This window comes from Balaenoptera acutorostrata, chromosome 6 (genome assembly GCF_949987535.1).
Source record: "Balaenoptera acutorostrata chromosome 6, mBalAcu1.1, whole genome shotgun sequence".
NCBI lineage: Eukaryota > Metazoa > Chordata > Mammalia > Artiodactyla > Balaenopteridae > Balaenoptera > Balaenoptera acutorostrata.
In genome coordinates this window covers 47,104,091-47,118,259 of record NC_080069.1, presented here as the reverse complement: position 1 = coordinate 47,118,259, position 14,169 = coordinate 47,104,091, and positions in this window count along the sequence as shown.

Sequence of the window (14,169 nt, the reverse complement as noted above, 5' to 3'; positions counted from 1 at the left end):
AAGGAGAGATGGACAATAAACCTTTTGATTATTTTAATTCATTTCTCTTCCTCTGGTTCACCAAATGTAATCCTAGTAGTGGAAAAGCATCATTGGAGGTCAACAGCTCATATTTTCCAAATTTTACATGTGTGGCCTAGACAGTGTGTTGAGCTAATTGGGAGCCATACTTTATTTCTTTGATACTCCTTCATGCCATAATACCAACCCAATATACTGCTTCACACCTAAGAGGGAAGTAAGGACTTACACAGACTAAAAACCATTTTTCATTTTTGAAAATCAATAAGTCTAGAAATTTGCTAAGAATTTATGGAATTCATCTACACTAAATAAATATGAACGTCATTTACTTTGTATCTTATTAATAATGATAATAAAAACATACATTTTGTGGAATGCTTTGTAATCTAAAATGTGCTTTCATGTTTATTCAGTTCCTTATTCGTTCGTCTCAGTTTTTTTCATTCATGAGGAGAGAAAAGCATCTATATTTAATTATACCCTTTGATGAAATAACATACAAACATTTCTACTTTCAGTTACACAAGGATAGTAGGACTCATTTTTGTTTCCACAAGAGTTCCACTATATTTTCAGTTCTTTGCACATCAGGCTAAGTGGCAACTAGCCCTTTATTTAGAGAATCTTCATTTTCAGCTGTTGGCACTGCCATCCTTTCAGCTGCTCTTAGCCTCTAGAGCCTGCACATAATAAATAATACAATCTGTTGGAAGCCTCTAACAGCTTTAAATGTTTCTGCTAATATGCTTGTGGTATTTTAGACCAGACTTCTAAAACTTCCTTAAAATCTAGGAATTACAAAACATTTGTGGGTTTAAAAGGGTATAAATTAATGAACTGCTTGATTTTCTTTTAAATGAGACATCCATTTTCCATCTCAATCACTGAGTGTGTATTGCTGTCTGATATCCAAAGGTCTGGGGCAGCTAATCACCTATTATGAAGAACCAAACTCTTTACTGTATCTGCATTAAGACTGATCTCCTGAATTGTACTATTAGTTTGCAAGTCAGTATATTAGAGCTGAAAACCTCAAATGGGTCAGCTCTTGTTGAATTCCGGAAAGAGAAAAGCCTTTTGTTGTTTATTCACATCTGCAAGGACTGCCTCCTCACTCTTTCAAATTCTAATCCCTGTGGCAGGTTCCTGATAGGGAAGATGTTAAAGCTTCCATAGCATTTCAGAAGTGAGGCACAGATAAGAAAGAATAATAAAGACAAGGTGCAGCCTATATTTTCATCTCAGATTATTCTCTGAGAAAGTCCTAATGAGTGAGGTGGGATGTTCACTGTTAGTGGGGTTGAATACTGTTTTAAGAGTGCTTCCAAGCCTCCAGAAATAAAGCCAGTTTCACTCTAAGAGCTAAAGAAAGAGCTATTTTGCAAAAGGGATTGTTGTTTGCTGTTTTTGTGCCTATGATGCAAACCTCTTCAGTACTGAGGTTTTACACATGGATATATATCAAGAAGCTAGACTTTTGTTCAAAATGTTAAAATTTTTTTCCATGTAGAATGTAACTTTAAAAAGTCAGTTCAACAATGGAAGAATTGTATTGTTGATCAGCAGTCTACGTTTCCATTCATTATACTTTAGCTATTCCAAACGGAGGATGAACTTGGTCCTTCATAATTTTAAAGTTCTATTAATTCTACATACTTTGCTATTTGAGAAAAGGCTAAAATGGTGCCGGTGACTAATTATATTAAAACACTTTGTTAAAGATAATAAACTCACTTAAGAGAACAGTTGAACGTATAAATAGAAGAACAACTGAAATAAGTGGCATTTCAAAGTTACAAGTACGGCAACTATAAGTAATTCACTTTTTCTTGGTCTTCTGTGACACCATGCTGTCCTGACTTTCCTGGCACTTCTCTCTCTGGTATTTTGGCCTCAGGTTTTAACATTTATTAAGGACCTGAAATTGGTACTCTGCCTATTTCCTTGGAAAGCACAACCCTTCTCACAGATTTGATAATGCATTAATTGATCCAGGAATCTTAACTATCCATCATGGTTTGTCTACCAAATTCCATCCTACTTGTTCAGCCTATGTGTTCAATATTTCCTTTTCACTTCCCTGCTATATTATCAAACAAAATATACCTAAAAATGAAGTTTTATTGAAATCTATCTAATTTATCTAATGACATTTATGTGCAAGAGATTATAATAGATCTAGTCATTCATAATATTTCCCCTTAGACTGATATGCTACTTAATATTTTTGTTAACTCTTTAATTCATTTTGCACTTTTTGAATGTGTTCTGAATGTGTATTCTCTATGTCAAGCCACTCAGTGATAAATTCCATGGAATCAATGATGAGTATAAAGTTTTATTATAGGATGCTATAAAACAACAAGTTTCTGAGTAAATTGTCACAAAATTTATTTAAGTTAAATTTGTGAATGTTCAAGTGGTTAGAGGACTTTTCTAAGAGACAAAAAAAGGGGAAAAAACACAATAAACAGAAAATAGCTAGTTTAAAATAAACATCTGAGGCATAAACAAAGAGAAAACTTGGGTTGTCCCAGTAAAAAATATCAATGTTCAAGCAAGAATTAAGAGACTAAACTTTGTGTCATTTGTAAGGTAGGGAAAGAAACTTGAAAAATCTGAAATTTAGCTAAAATATTTAAAGGGATAAATAGTGCCCTCTACCCCCTAGTGGAGAGCAAAACTAAATTATCTCCGTAGGAACAATCTACAATTTAGACTCAAGATTTCAACATGTTAGAGGTAACAGAATAGCACAGTGAATGAGCAACAAAAGACTAACAATGACTAGGGGTATTTGAAACATAATAAAATAGAATTTTTCAAAATAAGACTTTAAAAACAAGAGTTGAAATTAAAAATGAAATGTGTATGCTTCTGGTTTAAAGTAGAAAGTTGTAAAAGAATGTTGCTCTTGTCCTAACAACAAAAGCGAGCGAGATCAACCACATACTTATAGCTATTATCTTCTACCCATCATAGAGGATATAAAGAAATATAAATGAACTAAGTGAACTAAACTCCAGAGAATAAAGAGAGAGAAAAGATGCACGGGTGCTCTCATTCATTGACTGAAACAGAGAGAAGATAAGGTATTTGCAAAAGCTTAGGGTAAGAAAAATCAGTCTAATTAAAAAAAAAAAACTCATTTTCATGTGTTGGCTGACATGAGAGATTAGGGTCAGAGGATCCCCAGACACAGAGCAAAACTGTTTTAAAACTATTTTCCACCAGCCTCCACAGAGTGCCGAGGGTTGTACCATAAAATCAGAAACAGGGACGAAATCTTGAGAGAAACTCTCCAGGGATTGCAGACTTTCTAATAAGGAAGTGACAAGAACAGTAGTGTGCTCATTTCTGGAGATAAATATAACTCAATTCAAACTCTTTTGAGCTGTTATAGAAATGTATGGCACAAAATAAAAACCCATGGAAAATCAAGAAACTGAAACCTTTGAGAAAGGAAAGAGTCAATAGAAGTAAACACAAAGAGATTTCAGATGTTGGAATTATCAGTCACAGACTTTAAAATACCTATGATAAAATGTTAAGAAATCTAGTGCAATGCATAAGCCACGAGAGAGCATTCTAGGAGGTATGTAGACTAAGAAAAACATCCTAAAGAGATTGCTTGATATAACACAATAGTAAAATTAATGGGCTCATTAGAAGACTACATACAGGTCAATAGAAAATGATAAAATTGAGGCACAAAGAGAGAAATTAGTTTAAAAAAGAACAAATCATCAAAAGTCTTTTGAAGAATGTGAAGTGATTTAACATACTTATAATCAAACTTTCAGGAGAACAGAGAAACGAAATGGGATGTATAAGATATTTGTTAATATAGCGGCAGAGAGATTTCCAAAATGGATGAAAGGCATCAACCAACAGAATAGAAAACATGAAGCAAGTTACATTAAAAAAAAAAAATCTAGGTATGTTATAATTCAGTAGGTTAAAATCACAATAAACAGAATGTAAAGGCATCTAGAGAAAAATAGACAACTTATACACAGAGAAAAATTATATGAATGCTAATAGTTTATCAGAAACAAAAAAAGTTGGGAGAAAAAAATCTGGAAGAAAAAACAGGCTGTTCTGGTTCTCAGTCCTTTGGACTGCAGATCTCGGGTTTGTAACTTCCATAATCACACAAGTCAATTCCTTATGCTATAGGAAGATAGATAGATATCCTGGCTAGTAGAGACTTTGGCATTGAGAGTGTTTGTAGAGGAACAGAATAATGATGAGCTTTCTGAACTGGTTCTGGGGTTTCTTGAATTGAATCTCTAATCTGATGGAAAATGCTAATGACTGTTTCCAGCAGTAACAAGAACACTGATAGTCCATGGTGAGATCTGGCAATAGAGATAAACACAATATCAACATTGTATATTCTTCATCAACCACTTAATAGAAGCAAGGAGATGGGTGACTGTGTATATAAAACTTTCAAATATTTTTGGAAAACTAACAAATATAATGGGATTTGCTGATTTTTCCTAATGTTTCTGGACAGAGTGGTGTAAGAAAAGGATGTGCTCAGGGGTTCAAATTCCCAGCTCAAGAATGACATAAATGACCTCAGAGTTTTCATGTGTATCCTAAAGAGATACCATTATCTCCTGTAGCCCCAGGGCTGATGTTGCTGAAAATCAAATGCAGAAACTCGTTCTGTGACTAGTTGAATTACAATTCAAGTTGAAACTCTCAGCCTCACAAGGTGTCTGCTGTTAAAGTGAGGGCATCTATTGGGAAAGAATGTGATCTTGTAGTTGGAATAGGTACCTGTGGGAAAATCCTGGTGAGGCCAGGGACATTGAGCCCCTAAATTCTGATGAGTCATCTTTGCCAGTGGAAAAGGCCTCCCCATCCCCAAGCACAAGCATATACCCCATTCCGGGGGTAGTGGCTTCCCCACTTTCATCGTCTCCAGCTCCATCTTAAGGGATTGACTCTTGCTGCCTGAGAACACTGTAATGGCCTCCCACAAGACAGTTCCCATGAAAAATGGCAGTGCTGATTCTCCTCAGGACCACACCCCCTCCAACACACTTCTTTGCTCCTAGAACTATAACCAGGCTCAAGTCACAGCAGGCCCTCAAAGGTGAGGTACAAAGAGTGAGCAATGAAGTGTGTTACACTCCTAAAGAACTACTTGAATTTTCTAATTTATATAGACAGAAATCTAGGGAATATGTGTGAAAATAGATATTAAAGGCATGGGATAATGGTAGAAGGAACATAAAGTTGGATTAGGTCAAATTTATTGATATGGGCTCGCTTAGCAGAGATTCTGGATTTAATGTCACAGCTTGGGGACTTAGGAAGGGCTCTAATGGTTGGTTGGTTGACTGAAACATAGAGCAAAGGTGGCCCACAGTGAGCTAATTGAAAATACTGGATCTGCCTTGGTTAATGTAGAAACAGTAGTTCAAATGCTTAGGCGATTGGAATGTCAAAGTGGATCTTGCCATATTTAAAGGGTCCAGAAACCATGCCTTTAACCACTACTGTGAGAAATAAATTTGTGAGTGGAACCCCAGCATCCTTGAAGAATTCTGTGATTGTTATTTTCTTTCGGCTAGACCTTACAGTGGGAGCCACAGTCATTAAACTGGAAAACGTAAGTGCAGTGAGAGAAATATAGATCTCAGGGCGGCAGGAGCCAAGTGGCTGAACTCAACTGCTAAGAGCAAGGTGGGTATGGTTACCATAACAGAAAGCAGAGTCAAGCAACAATTAGAATAGTCTGACTCACACAGACCTATGATATTGGCTAGTTGATCATGGCGTTTCTAAAAGTGAAGTAGGTAGAAAGTATCTAAATCTGTTCAGGTGGCTATAACAGAATACCATAGACTAGGTGGCTTAAACAACAAACGTTTATTTTTCACACTTCTGGAAGCTGGGGAGTCCAAGATCAAGGTGCCTGCAGATTCTGTGTCTGGTAAGACCCTTCTTCCAGTCATATATAAAATGTCTAATGTTCTTAGAAGAAGTATAAGACTATTTTTTAAAAAATAAATTCATTTATTTTATTTATTTTTGGTTGGGCTGGTCTTCGTTGCTGTGCACGGGGTTTCTCTAGTTGCAGCGAGCGGGAGCTACTCTTTATTTCAGTGCACAGGCTTCTCATTGCAATGGTTTCTCTTGTTGCAGAGCATGGGCTGTAGGCATGCGGGCTTCAGTAGTTGTGGCATGCAGGCTCAGTAGTTGTGGCTCACGGGCTCTAGAGCACAGGCTCAGTAGTTGTGGTGAACGGGCTTAGTTGCTCCGCCGCATGTGGGATCTTCCCGGACCAAGGCTTGAGCCCGTGTCCCCTGCAATGGCAGGTGGATTCTTAACCACTGTGCCAAGAAGGAAATCCCATAAGCTTATTTTTGGATAGTAAACTAAATTATTATCTCAGTTATTAAAATTTTGCTAGAGAATTATTAGGAAATGCTAAAGAGTTATTTTACAAATAAGTGATTGATCTTCAAGTTTGCCACCAAATAATTAAATGTAGAATACAAGTTCTTTGTAAAAAGACCTAAAGATGAAAGGATTAAAAGTGAAAAAGTATAAGTACTTTCTTTAGCTTTAGATGAACTAGGTAATGTAATAGACACTGCACACTTAATACTAATGAGCAAATTTTGCATTAAAGGACTTCCAACTCAAAAACAGTTGTTGTCATTTTACAGCTTAAAGAATTAAATTATCTTTTAACCTTCTACTTCTGTTAAAGAAGAATTTGAGCTAGATATGAGAGGATAAGTTTTATCTTGACAGATGGTGCTCCAGCTGTATTAGGTCAAAAATATAAATAATTATTAAAATGTTAATTAAAGGGACTTTTATGTTTTTCTTACTTCTTTATTCCACTGTTTTACACATAATGAAAATAGTTGTGCTTGGTTTCTGAAGCAGGCTATTAAGATTGTCATGGATACAGTTGTGAAAATTATTCAGTCTATAGGACAGAGGCTATGAGTCATTAACTGTTTATGGAATTTGCAGAAGAAATAGAAGACAATGAATTGAATAATCTTGTGTTCTTGCCAATTTACTCTGGTTTAACATAGAAGAGTTTTTTTGTTTTGTTTAAAGATTTACTGTACTGTTAATTCCAATTGCAGTTTTTCTTGAAACCAAGGGATGTCTGCCAAAAATTTAATAATCAAAGACAAAATATGGCAGTGTGATTTATGTTTTCTCACAGACATCACACTGCATATGAATGAGCTCAGTTTGAAGCTCAAGGAAAGGAAAAGTTTATTTGTCATCTAAATAGATATGGAATATATATTAGAGTTGAATACTCAGAATGAGAATGAATTATAATTTACACATTTTTCTAACATGAGTCAACATACTGATGATTTTAGTTGCAATTTACAGTGTTATACACATGTACATATGGTGCAAAATCTACAAAAAAATTGAAGAAATTTTGGTCATGATAAATTCAGAGATTTTTTTTTGATAGAGGCAATACTCCTCTGAATATGATAACACTATTGAGTTGACACGAGAATTAATGAATTTACTTGTACAGATATATTTTGAAACTCCTGTGCTTTTCTTCAGTCAAATTAATTCTTTAAAAAATTAGATAAGCTCGTTTTGTCTATATGGATGCGAGTGTTAAAGGAAAATACCTTTTTGTATTCAATTCAGCTATTGGAGAATCTTTACATATGTTTAGAAAAACTTGATTCTGTTCATCTGCATTTCAACTGAAAATTTTATGAAATAGAAATATAGACCATGCATTTCCAATTACATTTCAGCATTCAAATAGAAATGTGCTAGAAGGGTAAAACTGACACCCGATTTCAATGACTTAGAATGAAAAATATGAGCATCTTATTAATAATTTTATATGGATTGAAGTGATTGAAAAGATATTTAAATGATTTGAGAATATAATATCTTGTATAATTGAGTTATATAAAATATATTATTAAAAGTAAGTTCACATCTTTCTTTTTGCTGTTTTTAATGTGAATACCAGAATATTAAAAATTGTCAGGATTTGTCTGTTGGACAGAACTTCATTAGAGCAACCACTAAAAAAAATAATTCAAAGAGTTTGAGTAAATAAGATAATTTTGGACATAAAATTCAGTCATTACAATAATCGAATAATACAAAAAATATAGGGAACAAAGAAAAAAGAGGCTAATAGATTATCAACTATAGGCTTCAACAAAGGAATTTCAAAAGCCTGACATTTGCAGGATTTCTGTTTCTGACACAAACACAAAAGTAACAGGGATTAGATTTATCCTCCCAAGTAGAAGGGGGGAAAAAAAAAAAGCAGGGAGGAGAACAAAAAGGACAAAAGATATACAACAATAGTTCAGAGGACACTGGACATTAGAAAGTGAAGGACAATGATCCCTGGGAAAATGGGAAACAAACAATTTGAGCCCTACTGTGGTCCTAGGTTAATGCCTACTGAGGGTTTCCATGGTATGATACAGGGATGTGGAAACCAGGAAATTAAATAGGTTGAGGATATGAATATTAGAGTCCAGAGAGACCAAGGCAGCTAGACTTTACAGATATAGTAACAAAGAGCAGAGAGCTTCACAGAGAAAGATCTCCACAGATCCGCATAGGGTTTCTCTTGAGTATTATTCAGCAGTGTACTGATCAGTACATGTCTATGAAGAAACTCCTTATGTCTTAAAAAATAACCAACCAAAAGTATAAGAAGGCACAGTACTGGGAACTCACAGAATGGGGTTATAGCCCATTGCCATCAGTCAAACTAGAATACCTCATTGCTCATGAAACGCTGGGTGGCAAACCCACAAGGTCTTGCATCAGAAGTGGGCAATAATTCGTCCAAGTCTAAACAAGATTCTCACTTGACCTAACCGACCATAATATAAAGCCAACAAATCAAATCATTTTCAAGCAACTTAGCTGCGTCCCCACACAAAGCTGAAGAATATTTACAGAAATACAAAAATAACTAGAACCCAAGAAAGTAAAATTAACAAGGACTGGTATCCAGTGAAAAAGTACTAGTAGGCATGCAAAGAAGCAGGAATATATGGCCAATAATTTGGAAAATAGTGAATAAATCAAAACTAACTCACAATTTAAAAATATGCCAGAATTATCAGGCAATGATGTATAAAGTTACTATAACTGCATTTCAGATATTAAAAACTTAGAGACATAGAAGATATTTTTTTAAAAAGGAAATTGAAATTCCAGAGGCAAGTACTACAATGCCTGAAGTTTAAAATATACTAGATGAGATTAATAACAGTTTAGATAATACAGAAGAATAGTAAAGACATAACAGTAAAAACCTTTCCAAAATGAAATAGACAGTATAAAAAATCAAAATTGTAACAATTTAAATTGAGGAAGATGTCAGTGAGCAATAGGACATATACGTGGGTGCGTGTGTGTGTGTGTGTGTGTGTGTATATAATGGGAGTTCCCAAAGGCTCGGGTGGGGGAGGGATATCTGAATTAATAATAGCTGAAATTTTCCCATATTCGATTAAAATGATAAATTCACAGTTCCAAGATGTCCAGTGAAACTAAAGCAAAAGAAAGATGAAGAATGACAAAAAAGAACATTACAATCAAGATGCTCAAAAGCAGTGATTAAGAAAATGAAAAGAAGGAAGAGAAAAACACATATATAGAGAAACAATCTTAGGAATAATAAAATCTTATGAGAAACCGGGCAAGCAAGAATACAATGGAGCAACATCTTAAAGTACTTGATAAAAAGATTTAGAATTCTGTACCCAGTGAAAATATTTCAGAGTCTATTGTAAAATCAAGATTTTTCAGACATCCAAAAACTGAATGCATTTATCACCAGAAAACCTGTACTACCAAACTGTTAAAGTCCTTCAGGCAGAAGAAAAGTTAAACCAGAAGGAAATATGGATTTATAAAAATGAAATAAGAGAAGTGATGCTGGCAACTTTACAGGTAAATATGCAAGAGTTCTACATACTTAAGTAAATTTTTTAAAGATAATAGTTTCAACAAAAATAATGTGTGATTAACAGCATATGTAAACTTAAACTCTTTGACAATACAGGACAAAGCTCAGGAGGAAAGAAATCTAAATATGATATTTTAAGGTTCTTATAGTCTATGTGGAGTGGTATAATATCACTTGATTGTGACTCTGATACACTAAACTTATATATTATAAACAAAACAAAACCTTCAATACACCAAGAGAGAAGGTAATTATTGGTTGTATCTCTTTAATAGATACAGGCCTATTCAGGTTATTTCTTCCTGTGTGTGCTTTGGCAGCTTGTACCTTCTAAGGAATTGGTCCATTTCTCTAGGCACTTACTGCTTCCAGTATCTAATTGCCACAAGACATGTGAGATGTCTTTTATTAGGGGAGCTCATTAGAGACTAATTGGTCATGGTTTTTACTAGAGACTAGTCATGTAGGAATCTTCTGCTTAGCATGTACCAAAACTGTAGACTTCCTGAAGGAATGCAAGTATTCAGCATAAACTATATCATTTGCACAAATCATTTAGGCATGTTAAGACTCCCTTATCATTTAGGGAATTGTGGGAATACTCCTGAAATCCCTTCCCAGACATTAGTCAAGGGTCCATCTTGCAAGCATGCCTTTCTAAGGATAGCAGTCTCAAGCCTGCTGTGTTACTTCTTCTCTGTGCAATATCCATTTTGAGTTAATTTTTGTGCATGGTGTGAGGTCTCTTTAATCTTTTTGCCTATGGATAGCCAACTGTTCCAGAAACATTTGTTGAAAATCCTATCCTTCCCTATTGCATTGTCTTGGCACCCTTGACAAAATTAGTTGACCATAAATTTAAGTGTGTATTTCTGGCTTCCAATTCTGTACCATTAATATATATTTATACTAGTACCAGTATTATACTTGATTACTGCATTGTATAAGTCTTAAAACTGTGTAGTATAATTTTCCAAATTTATTCTTCTTTATCAAGATTGTGTTTGCTATTTGGGATCCTTTGAAATTTCATATGAATTTCAGATCAGCTTGATAAGTTTTTTAATATACTAGTTGGGATTTTGATAGGGACTATGCTGAATTAATAGATAAATTTATAGAGTTGATATCTCACCCCCAAAATTGCATTTTCCAATCCATGAACATACTTCTCTGTTTATTTAGTATTTCATAATTTCTTTCGGCAATGTTTCATAGAATTCGATGTTTAACTCTTTCATTCTTTTAATGCTATTGTGATTGAAATTATTTCAGTTGCGTTTTGTTCATTGTTAGTATATAGAAATAAATTTTTAAATTGATATTGTGCTCTGAGACATTCATGGCCTTGTGAATTCTGTAAAAATTTTTGTATACAAAATCATATTGTCTGTCAATAAATTTTTTTTTTAATTTCTTCTTTTACAAACAAAATGCTTTTTAATTCATTTTCTTGCTTCATTACATTGCTAGAACATCCAGCATAAAGTTGAAGAGAAGTGGTGATAGTGGTCATCCTTGCTTTGTTCCTGATCTTAGGGAAGGAGCATTCTGTCTTTCAATATTAAATATAATGCTGGTTGTAGGGTTTTTGTTGTTGTTGTTGAGGAAATTCCTTTTATTCCTAGTTTATCAGTAGTCTTTACCATGAATAAGTGTTGATATTTCTCAAATGCTTTCATGGTGCGTATTGAGATGGTGGGTTTTTGTCTTTTATTATATTAATATAGTGTATTGCATTAATTGATTTTCAACTCTTTCTGATTTATTTTGGGGTAAAGAACAAAATTCTCCAGCTGGTCTTCAGAACTCTGCCTGAGCTGGTCTCCTCAGGCTTGTCCATTCATACATGCTTCCTCTTGCCTCATTTTTCTCTGTACTTTCAATAGCCCATGAATGCCTTTATACTTACTCCTATAGGGTCTTTTTATATGCTCTTCTTTTTGTCCAGAAAGTACCTGCCATTGCCCCACCACATCTTTTGGTTAGCTTACATTTGTCCTAGAGATCTTTTCTTAGTCATTTCTAATTGAGGAAAGGAGTTTCTCTGTTATAAGCTCCCAATTCTCCATATTGCTTTATCATAGCCTTTGCCTCAACTCATAAAATTTCAGTTATACAATTTGGGAATAATTAATTGAAGCAAAGACTTGGTCTGTTATTACTCCATGTTTTATCCCCAGTATCTAGCAAAGGACCTAGAACATATTGGGCATTTAAAAAGTACTGTTGAATGTAAGAGTCATGAATCAAAATGAGAAAGGGTCTTTTAGGAGTCTTTTGAGGTATCTGTTAAGTTTAGATGTATCTGATAATATGGCATATTCTGGAACCTTCAAGTGGTTTGACATGGCTGAGCCATTACGTTTATGCTGGACATTTACCAGAAATGAAGCTGTAATTATAGACAGGTATGTCATGGTGAGCTTACTATGTCATAGTAAATAATTTTATTTTATCCTGGTTATTTCCAGTTATTTAACATTGAATATTTCTGTCATTACTATTTTTTCTCCCTCAGATCTCACACAGTTATTTAGCAGTCTCTCAAACTTATTCTTTCCTTTACAATGCCATTCTATCACTAATGTTTATATTTGCCTTATTATAATACTCTTCTGTCACTCCAAAATTCATTTTCTTTATTTTTAATCCATTTACGCACCAATCCCTGTGACATATGTAAAAACAGAGGAGAAAAAAGGGTAAAAACACTTTGAGGACAACTAAGAACTTAGCAAGCTGGATTTAAGGGTAAGTTGGATGCAATGGAAGGTGTGAGGCTTGACAGAGATACAGGTTCCCAAACTTGACCTTGTCCTGCTAAGAAGTTCTTATGCATCATATAAACAATGGGGTGGGAGGTGGGGGAATTTGACAAATTTTAGGCAAAAGAGTTGGAGTACAGATATTTAACTTTAGGAAAAGGAATATTACATCACTATAAAGTATAAATTTTAAAAATTATACAAATAATAGGCAGAGAAGCCAGAAGGGAAATTTTTGCATTCTGAGTTTCTTGTTAGTTATGTAAATACCTATAGTTAAGGTGAGAGTAAATGGAGGTAAGGATGTTGAAAGCAAACCAAGTTAATCTTCATCCTTACTGTTGGGTGTGTTAGAAAGAACAGCTGAAGCAGGTCACTTTTACTTTTTAGCTTTCTGCTTATAGGATGTATTCTGTGGAGAGAACCACCATAATCAATTTTCTTTCTCATTTTTTTCTACAAGTTTATATGCTGTTGTCTTTATGATAACAAAAGTACCTGTTGGCAAAAGCTGAGTATTCTAATAAAAAAATAACAAAGTACAAATTTTAATGTTCTAGGCACTATGCTAAATATTCATCTATATCATTCTCAAAGGAAAAGTATGAAGTAGGTACTACTATTATCAACCCATTTTACAGATGAGGAAAGGGATTTAAGTGGTGATATTATTTGCCCAAGGTCAACCATTTAGTGTGTACAGCCATGACTCTGAGCTCAGGTCTGTCTGTCATGCTCTTAGCCACTGCATTTTACAGCCTGTGCTCTGTACTAGCATCTAAAGAATGTTTCGGAATAATTTATTTTCTCTTCGCAATACTTAATCTTGAAAAATACCTAAACTAATTCTATGTATTTTTTTGGTAGTTTGAAAAATAATTACTCGTTAACTTCATCTAGTAATAAAAATGACATTATCTGATGTAGAATTGTTTTTCATTCAGTGGATCTAATGTTTAAACATTCATAAAGTTTTTTTTAACATTTTGTTAAGCTAAATATATCTGATCACACTAGGAAATGCAACCCTTGTGTAAGTAAATCATGTATGCTTATCATTCTTTTCTGCATTTCTCACAGATGGTATCACATTATATGTCAAATTAACCTCATGATTGTGTTTTTATTTTTAATTATGTACAAAAACTATATCTGAGAAATATAGTTCTTTTTTGTTATTTTTTAAGTTACTTTTTCCTTCTCATTCATAATACCTGGAATACATAGAAGATCATGTTTAATATAAAAATTCCAAGTTTTGTACAAAAAAGCAAAATATTTATGAAATACATCACAGTAATATTCTTTATAAGGATTGCTACATTTTAGGTTTCAAAAAAAGGGTTTTAGATGATGTCTGTAAGCACAGTGATTTGATTCGAAAGAAAATAAACATAGTCC